The sequence below is a fragment of the Nomascus leucogenys genome, chromosome 18, assembly GCF_006542625.1.
Source record: "Nomascus leucogenys isolate Asia chromosome 18, Asia_NLE_v1, whole genome shotgun sequence".
NCBI classification, from domain to species: domain Eukaryota; kingdom Metazoa; phylum Chordata; class Mammalia; order Primates; family Hylobatidae; genus Nomascus; species Nomascus leucogenys.
Window position 1 is genome coordinate 41007695 of NC_044398.1, and position 12469 is coordinate 41020163.

The window sequence follows — 12469 nt, forward strand, 5'->3', positions numbered from 1 at the left end:
CTTATGTAGATAGAAAGAAACTTGAAGTAAATAAAATGAATATACCAAAATACTCACATTTTATATTTGTTGGGTACCTACTCTGTACAACGAGTTTTATATTTTAGACAAATCAACGTTTAGGAGCCCACCCAGAAATCCAGAAAAAGTTCACACAGATGGTGTGGAGTGATGGAAAGGGAAGAAGGAGGTGGCAGATCTACTAAATGATTAAGAGGAAGACTGGGAGGACCCGTGTGGGGGGAGCGTGGGAGGTGAGGGAGCCCCTGCCCCATTAGCAGTGCCTATTGTGGACACCCGCAGAGCAGGCCCAGCTTTCTGTCTTCTTTCTCTGTTTGCTGTCTTTGGATGAGTGAGCCACATTCCATCTGCTTCCATCTCTTACTAAGGGTCAGCCAGGAAATCAGCCCAGTTTTGATCCTATGGTTGTTATCCTAAAACAGTATCAGTCTCATTTAAAATATATCTACAATTGGCAAAAAACACACAAAACTTGGTCTGCCCTTTATGGAAGCGTAAGTCTTTAATGATTTTTGGTTTCCCTCTGTCCACTTTCCCACCTGTTTCTATTCTTTATTGTTTAGTTTGTGATCTTAAATGCTGGTTTAAAATGATGCTAACTTATTCTCTTTTCCTGATGAGTGTGTGTGTGTGTGTGTGTGTGTGTGTGTGTAGACAGAGAGAGAGCGAGAAAGAGAGAGAGAGGGGTTGCATCTAGTTCACTTGGTTTATCAGACTTGTTAGTAATATATCCTCTCTTACTGCAGTTTAGTGATTTTCTTTAATTCTTCATCCCTTCCAGTAAGTGGTTTTGGACTCATCTGGGGCTTTTTGTTTGTTTGTTTTAAATGGCAATGTTCTCATTCACTACTCAACAATTTGCATGAAACCACTGCATAATTTTGACACACACACATAATACACTTGGGATAATATTTTCAGAAATGGCTGATTTGGGTTTGCCTTTGCTCTTGAAGCTGGCTATTCTGAATGTAATACTCGTTGATCCTCCCAAAGATCTAGTGCTTATGATTGCAGAGGGGCAGCTTGATGCTACCTTGCTTCATGTTCATTTAATCTGACTTTTCCACCAATCTACCCCAAACTCCTTTGAACAGCAAAGACAGAATATGAATTAATGCTATAATTAGCACTATGTCAAATTATGTCTGAATATGAGAAGGGATAGGAGATAAATATGAAAATGTAAAAGATAATTTGAGAGCAGTGAGATGAAGTGTGAATGTTTACACTTAAAAATTTTTATTCTTTGCTGTTAAAATAGTGTTTATGCAAAAATAATTCAGAAAACCATAAAAAGCCCTGAAGAAAGTCTGAGAAAGAGGTACAAGGAGAGAGGGAGAATTTCCAGCTTCATCAAAACCCTGTGCAGATGGAGCCTCTGCAGGTTTGTCATCCCAGCAGAGATGTGGACAACACGAACACAGCAGAGGCAGCCACGGGTCTTTAACTGCACCACCAGCCCATCCCGAAGTCCATCAGAGGCACCTGTGAATCCACAGGTTCAGCGGACACTTATTTCCTGGGTGCCTATGCCATGGAGGCCCTCTTCCTAGTGCTCTGTGGATGCTGGTGTGGGCCCCTCTCTACAGCTCTAGGAAGCAGGGGTCTTAGTGTGTTTTCTGTTGCTTATGACAGAATACCTGAAACTGGTAATTTATAAAGAAATGAAATGTATTTCTCACAGTTCTGGGGGCTGGGAAGTCCAAGGTCGAGTGGGTGCATCTGGTGAGGGTTTTTTTTTTGCTGGTGGGGACTCTGCAGAGCCCAGAGGTGGTTCAGGGCATCACATGGCAGGGGGCTGAGCATGCCAGCTCAAGTCTCTTTTCCCTTTTTATAAGCCACCAGTCCTACTGCATAACCCATTAATTCATCAACACCTTCATTAATCCATTAATCCAGGAATGGACTAACCTATTCAAGAGGGCAGAACCTTCATCACCCAGTCACCTCTTAAAGGCCCCACCTCTCAATACTGCCATATTGAGGATTAGGTTTCAACATGAGTTTTGAGGGGAGGAGTATTCAAATCATAGCAGCAGGGACCATTACTACCCTCCTGAGAGAAGGGGAACTCATGGGGGCCATAGTCAAGGACTCACCTCCTGCTGCCAAGCTGGGAGGCTGCATCACCAGCCCAAGTGGCCTGGGCCCCAGGGTTCACGCTTCTGATTCTGGACTCCCTGTCCCCTAACCATCCCCCATCCCGTCCCTCCTTCACTCCCTGGGCTCTACTTTCACGAATCTGCTGTCCTCTCCTCAGGCCACAGCTCTTTCTTCAGCAGACATCATTCTGCCTGTTACAGAGGAAGTGGGCACTGCGGGGCAGAGCCCCAGCTCTTCTGCACCACGTCCAAGAAGGCAGGCACCACACAGGCAACCTCACGCCTCCTTCAGAAGCAGATGGAGTTTTTTTTTTTGTTGTTTTTTTTTGTTTTTTTGTTTTTTTTTTTTTTTGCACAAGGTTACTCTAACTTGTTTGTTGTCTTCTTGGGGTAACATGTTCATTCATATATGAATTGTCACCCATTCTATCAAACAAATAAAATCACAATGAAAATTGCTATTTTTAGGCGCATTTTAAAGCTATAAATGAGATCATGTTAGTTAATAAAAATTATCTCCTCAGTTAAATGAGTATTAATTATAATTTCCAAAATTACAACAAACTCTGAACCCTCCTTTTAGACTGGCTGGTACCATCTGTTCTAGCTAGGTATTATACTTTACTTAGCCATTCCCCTGCTGTTGGACATTTAGGACGTTTCTAATTTGAAATTTAACATTGGGTGGTTTTCCAAGTATTTATGTATGTGTGTATTGGTGCTGATTATGACGAAGTCAAATTTCTCTCCGTCTCTGCTTGCCGGCTTCAGCTCCGGCCCCTCCTCTCGGAAGGTTCCTCAGGGGTTCTCCTGCCCAATTAGAGATTTTGGGGTTTCCTCCTTACGCTGGTCCCAGCGACTTCCTGCGGCTCAGAAGCAGCACAGGCTGGACCCGACCCCTGCCTCAGAAAACCACTGTGCCGATGCGCCAGCAGAGGGCCAAAAGGACAGCCGCGGCGGACCCCAGGGGCGACAGATCCCTGGGGCCAAGGGGAGCCATGTGGAGCCCGGCCCAGGCTCGGCGCCCAGGCTCGGCCGGCCGGGCTGCTGTGCGCGCGGGGAGTCCGGGTGTCCGCCCGCCCGAGCCAGGGTCCCGCACTTAGCGATTTCCAAGCGCTACTTAGACGTTGCCTAGTGGGTGTTTTTCGCGGATGGAAACGCTGGCCGGGACTGCCCCGGGCCTCCGCGGAGCGTGGGAAGCTCCCAGCAGGGGCGAGGCGGGTGCGCTCCGGGGCCCTCCCCACTGCGGGGCTTCATCATACGAGAAACCTTTGGAAGGGCCTGGAGAGCTTTGACCTTTGTGTCGTGGGCCGTTTACTGACTTTCGCTCCAAGTGAAATCTTCCAACCCGAAGACATCCTTTTGAAGTCAGCAGCACAGATTACACCCAAGGGGAGGCGACTCGGCCTTCTTCCCTTCCCTTCCCTTCCCGTCCTACGGCAGGTCCCGCTGGCTGGAGGACACCCCGCGAGTGGGGTGGGCCGCGAGCAGGAGGAGCACGCACGTCCCGGGGCGGCCGGAGGGGCCCGGGTTGCGCAGGGGGGTGTCAGAGGACTCGCACGCGGCAGGAGGCCTGACTGTGGGTGCAGAGTTCCCAGTTGGACGCCCACGAAAAAAACCTAACTCCCATTATGTTCTATCATTCTAGTCTAGCCCCTATTTCATGCTTGGTAGAGAGCAATCGATTCCTTCTTGGTGAATTCTGCGAAGTTAGTCACTTCTCAGTCATGTTAATTAATTCTTTTAGAGACAGGGCTCTGCTCTGTTGACCAGGCTGGAGTGCAGTGGAGCCATCATGGCTCACTGCAGCCTCCCCACCTCCGACTCCAGCGATCAGATTCGCCTGGGTTGTCCAGCTTTCAAGTCCACCCGGGTCCCCATGGAACTTCTGGCTGCCCTCCCTCCTCAGCCTTTCAGGGAAGATGGGGCTGCTGTGGGTGCCAAATGCGCCCAGACCAGCTGCACCTCTGAGGCGGGTGACACAGCCTCTCTGAGAGTCTTGGTATTGTGCCAGCCAGGCTGTCCTTCAACCTCAGCCCTAGACCAAGGCCCTTGGACTTCGGGAAGGAGGCCACTGCACATCCACCCTCAAGCCCACTGCACTCAGCCCAAGGAGCCGAGGGGAGTGAGCAGGGCCTGGGGCCTGGGCCTGTCTCAGGCTTCCTCTCCCAACTCTTCCTGCCCCTACCCAGCCTGGAGGGCACACACACATAGACACACATAGGCACACACAGACATGCAGAGACACACACACAGACAGACACAGACACGCATGGATGCACACAGAGACACACAGACACACACACAGACCCAGACACACATACATGGATGTACACAGAGAGACACAGACACACATGGACACACATATACAATTCTAGATATAGAGAAGCCGTGCCTGTAGCTTGCAGTGCCATGTATCTGCATGCGCTGCGGGTGAGGACTACACCAGCTCTGGGGTCGCTCTACTTCATTGCCTTTCCAATCTTTGGTCTCACAGCTGGATGGCACTCTCTAGATGAGAAGTTAGGGTTGTATCTTTATTTTCTGGTTCCACAGTGACCTCCCCTTTCCCCAGAGCATCCCTGAGTCAGGGTTTCAATGAGGAGGGGATGGTCCTTGGGCCAGAAGGAGCCATCAGAGGGCACAGGCAGGCCAGTGTGGGTGGTCCTGGCTGCACCTGGGTCTGTGTGCTCTGGGCATGGTCAGGGCACATCTCCAAGGCCACACCTTGAGTAGATGGGGCTTCTCCTGAGGGGAATGGGCCTTTATTGTCACCATCCTGGGAAGTGGAGAATCTTAGGGAAGGGCATGGACTTGGGAGGGCCTGGGATATCTGGGCAAACCCATAAAGACAGCCCCTCATGTGTGAGTACTGAACAAATTGAGAGCTTTCCCCCAAGAGTGAAGCGTGGGGGCCAAGGCACGGCCTGATCCTGACTAGTGCTGGTGGGCAGGTCACACCTCTGCCATGCACAGGCCTCCTGGGCCAGGCAGGGGGTCAGTTCAGGGACTCTAAGACAGAGGCAAAGCCTGCTGCTAAGTTCTCTGTTACCTTTCCCTTGGCTTCTTCCTGTGTCTTCAGGAAATTTCCACTAAAAGATACCACCTGGGCTCAGCAGCGTGGCAGGCTGCTGGGGGGACTGGCAGGGTTTTGTGCATGTGGCTTGGTGAGCAGCACAGAGGGACAGAGCCTGCTCCCTAGGACAGCAGGGCTTACCACAGGGCTGTGCCCTGTGGACCTGACTCCCTGGGGCTGTGAGCAGGAAAAGTGTGGAGGGAGATGGGAGCTGGGAGAAGGGAAGGGAGGAAGAGAGCCCATGAGTCCTTGAGCCTCCTGGATAGTTCTAAACAGTGCTGGCCAGTGACCAGGGGGACTCTGCCTTCCAGATCCAGGTAAGAGTGGAATCCCACCGTGGCCTGGGCTTGATTGGCCATGGTGTTGTGCCATTGCCCTCTGTGCGCTAAGGAGGCAGTCTTAAAGCATGTCAACCATTGTCCTGCATGAAAGTGTTAGTGCTGAAGTTTAATCATGGTGTGTGGCTGAGGAGATGGAAACTAGTTTGTATTTTTAGTCTTTAGAGACAGAGCAAGACTCTGTCTCCCAGGCTGGAGTGCAGTGGTGCCATCATAGCGAGCTCACTGCAGCCTCGAACTCCTGGGCTGCAGAGATCGTTCTGCCTCAGCCTCCTGAGTAGCTGGGACCACAAGCATGTGTCAGTATGCCTGGCTATTTTTTTTAAATTTTTTTGTGGCGACAGAGTCTCCCTGTGTTACCCAGGCTGTTCTTGAACTCCTGGGCTCAAGCGATCCTTCCGCATTGGCCTCCCAAAGTGCTGAGACTACAGGCGTGAGCCACTGTGCCCAGCCGTAAACTAGTTTTTAAAGTTGATCAAGGGCGTGATCACTTCATGTTGGACAAGGGGTTGGGTGAGTCATGACACTCAGCCTTCCCATGCAGTGTCTCTTTCCCAAGGGTTCTAGAAGGAGCTGAAGGGGCCACCAGACCCCCATGCACTGCCCTCCCCCACAAAGACCTCTCTTGCACCCCCAGAGGACCCATGGTCCCCACACAGGCATCTTCATCCTGAGCCTGAGCTGTCACAACACTGGAATCTGCTCGCTTTTCCCTGGGACAGCTTTGTGTTACCAGAGTTGGGTCTGAGGTTTGCACATCATGTCGCCCGCCCCAGGTTCCCCCAGGCCAGACAGAGGGCACTTCGAGTCCCGGCCCCCCTGAGTTCCAGCTGATGTGTACTATGGGCTTCCTGAGTCTTTCCCGGTCCTGGGCACACCTGTTTTGCTGTGGGACTCTTGACTTGGCTTCTACCTTTGCCTAGAGTCCTGGAAATGTCCAGAAGCCTGGGGACGGGGCCAAACAGATCATCCTGTATCTTTCTTCCCTGATTGCCTAGAGCAAATGGCAAATGTTTTGGTTTTAAATCAGAGACAGTGGACCTCATAGTCTTTGAACGTATCCCTTGGTCTTGGTCTGTAGCTCTTTTCCTTTTTCATTTTGAAACCTGGGGATCTGTTGCCAGGCCTGGAAGCCTGGAGCCCCATCACAGGCAATCTCTTGCGTGCTGTGGCTTCTCGACTGCACCCCACAATTGTGGTCTAACTCGCCCTTTTCTTTCACCTCCTATTCTCTCTCCAGCCTTGCAGCTTCAGGACTGCTGATCCTGATTATGCTGTGCAAAGGGTGTTCGTTCCACGGTCACACTGTCTTTATGAGGCAGCAACGTCTAGGAGTGTTATCCCCATTGAGGGGGCAGAGAAACCAAGGAAGGAGGAGGGCAGGTGCTGGCCCAAGTCACACACAGATGAAGGCACACATGGTCACGCACACCTGGGAAAGCTTAGCAGCACTCCTGGCTCTCCTCAAGAGTTCATAGAACCCCGCGCTGTGTGATGCTGGAATCAGGAGGCTCTGATGGACTCTTCCCTTCTCTGTCTCTCCAGCGTCTGACTGAGGCAGGTTTATGGGACTCTGGCGAGGAAGACTCCGGTTTGCAGAACACCTCCAATGTAGGCAGAGCACCAATCTAAGCCTGCAGAGACTAGACAGGAACAGTTGGAAGATGTCTTTCTTCCCCACTTCCTTCCCCTTGCGCCCCCTCCCCAAACTAGAAAGTGATGGGATCTTTGTGTCATTTGCATGATGACTTCTGGGACTCCTGTGAATTAGTTGCTTCTTCCTTCTATATTTCCCCAACCCAGAGCCACTGCTTAAATTGAACAAATGACGCATCACAAAACTACAAGGGGACTCTTCAAATTCACGGTGGCTGCAATCTGTATGTAATTGTATTGCAACAGTTGTCCAGCAGATGGCAGTAAAGTGTCATGAAACAGAGTTGCCTGGTGACCTGTGCTGCACCTTTGTGAGTTAGCGGCGACCAGGCTTCACACACTGGACTTACTGGAGTCACTACTAAGCTGAGGCCACAGCAGAAAGACCACTGAGTTTTGCATGAGCTGGGGGCTCCATGCCGGCCTGGCTGCACCAGAGCCCTTTCAAAACACGCGGTTTAGTTCAGGGCTCACATTGGCCATTGCCTGGTTTTGTTTGGCCAGCAAAGTAAGAATGGTTTTAACATTTTTGAATGACTGAGAAAAAAAAAATATTTTGTGAAAGGTAAAACTCACATAAAATTCAAATTCCAGGGTTTGTAAATGAAGTTTTGTTGGACACATGCGTGCTCATTTGTTCAGTGTTGTCTCTGCTGCTTTGATTTGAGGAGCTGCTGCAGGCATCGTGTGGCCGCAGAGCCTAGAATATTTACTGTCTGGCCCTTTACAGGAAAATGTGCAAAGCCCTGGATTGCTCCTTTGAGACTTCATCAGCTACAAACCCTCACAGTATTTTTGTGTGTTTGGAAGTAAGAAGAGAGCAAGCGAGGACCGAGACCTAATGGGAAGACCCGGCGGCTGCGAGAAGGTGGTTATGAGCTCTCTTATTCCAGGGCACAGCACCCTGTCTGGAAAGTGGGGGGGGCAGGCCTTGGTAGAAGTGATCCCCCTCAGTCCCAGGACTAGCTGCAGTACCTGTGGCCCTGTCTTCAACGTTACGTTCTTGCTTCAGCATCTCTGCTGCTCTGAGGGTCCTAGTCTGTGCACCAACTTTGATTCCCGGACCTAGCAGAATAATGCTTCCAGATTTTAAAACTCCTTTGGTGACAATTTGAGCATCTGCTAATGTCTTAGCCCTGTCTGAAATCCCAGCTGATTTTCAACGCTGTGTAAAGGAACTCCTTCATGAATCTTGGATGGGTAATGCTGACATTTGACAAGAACTTGCTAAACTCTGAAAACCTCAACTTGCAGTCCCTGCTCTAGCAGGCCTGGGTTCTCACTGAAACATCCTCAACAAACCAGCTCAAGAAAGTAATTTCCACAGCAAGTTGATTTCCCAGAATATGTTCTGTTAAAAGAAGATATGGTTATGATATCTGATCAAATATTCAGCATTTATCAGGAAACTCAGCTGTCTCTACCTTCAAAAAAAGGTCCAGAATCCAACCACCTACCTCTTCCTCTGCTGTCACCTGGCCCAAGACTCTGCCACCTCATTCCTAAGGGTTACTGCAAAAATTTCTCAATGGCTCTCACTGCTTCAGTCCTTGGCCTGTTATAGGCTATTGTCAAGAGAGCGAGCACAGTGGCCATCAAACCAGCAGAGAGCTCCTCACCCTCCATTGCTCAAAATCCCGCAACGCCCCTCAGCTCACTGATGGCCAAGGCCCTCTGCCCTCTGGCCCTGTATGTCTCTGACCTTTTGTGTTTGTGCCTTTTCCAGTCTGTCCCCAGTGCTCTCCTTGCTATTCCTCTGGGGCACTGGGCACACACCTGCTGAGAACATTCACACTGCTGGGTACTTCTGTCTGGAACACTCCTCTTCAGACACTCTCCTCAGCTTTTGCCCAGATGTCCTTTTCTCCCCGAGGTCTATCTCTACCCTCCTTCATGTCGCACCCTGTCTCCCCACCCCCTGGTGCTATGATGTTACTTACACTGCAGCATTTATCCCCCAATATCCTATTGGATTTGCTTATTTATTATCTAGTGCTGACTGCTTTTCCTTCTAGAATGCAAGCTCCACAAGGCCAGGCATGCTTTGTTTATTGATGTGCCCCAAGTGCTTAGAGCAGTATCTGGCATGCAGCAGGTGCCTAGCACATATTTGTTGAATGAATAAATAACGAAATGAATTATTGAGAGGCAAGCCCGCCCAAGTACTGAAGACTGGGTTGGAACTGTAGGTACTTCCTCCATTAACAGATTATCTCAAAAAGTTTGTGTATTGTTTTAACAGGGCTCCTGGCCAGGATCCGTGAGTCGGCTTCTTGAAGTGACAGACAGAACTCTCTGCTCTTCAGGTTCTATCAGTGCAAAGAGGGCTCACTAAGACCCACTCTGCAGGGCTGTTGAGGAAAGCCCCATCTGACAGGCACCCGACAAAGCTCCTCACACTTCGTAAATGCCACCCATCATGAATGTGGCTATGATTAAATCGTGATGAAGACTGTGACCCACAAGACTGGAAAACCACTTTGGCACCTTGATGCAGATGTTTTCAAGGAATGGGTTAGAGAACACATACCATCATTCTACTTTTAGCTGTTTTGTTTCATTAAAACCTTTTTGGTTTAGCATGACAACCATAACAAGTACAATATTTTGGCCAATTTCATTTAATTAGGCACATAGAATGGAAGAAATATTAAGATATTATTTTCTACATGACTATGCAGCTGGGATGATTGGAACTGAATCATTTATTGTGCATTTGAATGGTTAATTTTATTATGCTCACATTGTGTACATATTCTGTGGCTTATATATAATCAGTAAATATTCTATGACCTATTCCTCTTCAGAAACATGTGGAAAGATGAACAAAAAACAACCACAGCATGACAGGGTTAGGGAATTCTAGAAATGGAAAAGATGTTAAAAAGGGGTTTATAGTAAAATCCAACATCTAGAGGAAGGATTTAAAGTCTAAGCAGAAACCCTTTCTGGCGGTCTGCAGAAGTCTCCCATCTTGCTAAAGTGTCATATTTGGCACATATTCCTGGAAAACCTTTTAATCTTTTTCAATTAAATTCCTTACTGCTGTCCCTCTTGCCAACCTGCCGTTAACTTGCCTCCCGTTGCTGCACCTTCAGTGATTTTCCATTTCCTTTAGGACAGACTCCAGAGAAACTCATAATCTGGCACCAACATATTAAGACCGTTACTTCTTTCCACGTGTCCTTTGTCCCAGTCTTGGCCTCAGTGTGAGCTCAGATTTCTGTGATAGGGAGCCACCATGCTTTGGGGCTCTGGAGCCAAGGGGGCAGGCATGTAATGGAGGCGTTCCCTCATCACTGGGGCTCTGGGGTTCTCCTGTTACCTCTTTTCACACATCCGTGTGGTGGAGGTTGTGATGAGCCAAGAGGGAATGTCAATGTTAACAAGCAACCATGAGCCTATGAGAACCCAGTCGGGATTATGGCCACTTGCACTGTGGGTAGCAGGCATTTGGTACACAGCAAGGACCTGTGCATGGACAATCCTGTGTAGTGTACGAATCACCTCGTGTGTGCTTGTCTATTTCCTCCTATATAGCTAAAACACTGCTCACAAGTCCTTCCACAGTTACCTATTAAATAATAGTCACCATCTTTTAAGGAACTGATAACTTCTGTCATTTTAAACTATTCCAGAACACAGCAAAGGATGAAACAGTCTTTATCTTTTTTTTTTTTTTTTTTTTTTTTTTTGAGACAGAGTCTCTCTCTTGTTGCCCAGGCTGGAGTGCATTGGCTCACTGCAACCTCTGCCTCCCAGGTTCAAGTGATTCTCCTGCCTCAGCCTCCTGAGTAGTTGGGATTACAAGCACCTGCCACCATGCCTGGCTAACTTTTGTACCTTTAGTAGAGATGGGGTTTCACCATGTTGGCCAGGCTGGTCTCCAACTCCTGACCCCAGGTGATCCACCTGCCTTGGCCTCCCACAGTGCTGGGATTACAGGCGTGAGCCACAGTGCCCAGCCGTCTTTATCTTTTTCTAATGGTGAACATAACTCTGATCTCACACTGGGGAAAGAAACCACCCTAGCTTGATAAGGAAAATGTATAGGTTTATCTTACTCAGAAACAAAGATGCAAAGAGCTCAGTTAAAATTTTAGCACATCTTATCTTCCATTTTTTTTTTGAGACAGAGTCTTGCTTTGTTGCCTAGGCTTGAGTGCAATGGTGCCATCTCAGCTCACTGCAACCTCCACCTCCTAGGTTCAAGCGATTCTCCTGCCTCAGCCTCCTGAGTAGCTGTGACACACCTGAGTAGGCATCCACCACCATGCTTGGCTAATTTTTTGTATTTTTAGTAGAGACAGGATTTCACCTTGTTGGCCAGGCTGGTCTTGAACTCTTGACCTCAGGTGATCCATCTGCCTTGGCCTCCCAAAATGCTGGGATTACAGGTGTGAGCCACCTTATCTTCCATTCTTTAAAGAAGGAAAAAAAGGTAACAAATCAAACAAGCAGTGCTCTCAAGGATAGTGCATCCTGACCAAGAAAGGTTTGTGAGTAATGCAAGGATAGTTCAACAAAAGGAAATCTGTGAACATTATTACCATGTTACTAGAGTGGAAACAGAGTAAACTTGTGATCTGCAGAGATGTCAGAAAACACATGTGAGAAGCTGTAAAACTCTTCCCCAAGCACCACTACTGAGTGCAGTGCTTGAAAAGGTAAACAGATATGGCTATGACCTTTCATTTTTTTCCAAGAGAGTAAATACTTTCAGAGTTAAAATAATATATTCTCTAAGCCCTGATTCTCTGAGTGATTCTGCCTGTCAGTTAAGAACTATCATCTCACTCTATCTTTGACTCCTTGTTTTTATCTTGTGGCTATTAACTTTTTTTGAATTTTAGAGATAAAAGTGCAGGCAGAGCCCATAGATATTTTCACTCCAGGCAAGAAGTGGAATTAAAGGTTCCTGAGATTCAGAGGGGCACATGCTCCTGTGCTGATGGCTAAGAGCCTCCAGGAAAGGCTAGGAGAGCCGCTCATTCCAAATGGAAGAGTGTGAGCAGGGCCACAACCACACAACTGGTCATGCTTTGACCTTTCTCATTATGTGAATTAACTGGAGGATTCGTACAAATGGTGTTTTAATCATAAGTTATTAATTTAAACCAGACAAAATGGTCTTGGGAATTCTTCATTCTGTGAAGGGGTTTTTATAAACTTCCATGATTTTTCACCTAATTCTCCTTTGTTTACTTTCATTGGGACATTGTAATATTTTATAATTTAGACTTTTCACCTTTGGAAATAAACCAGACTTGGAA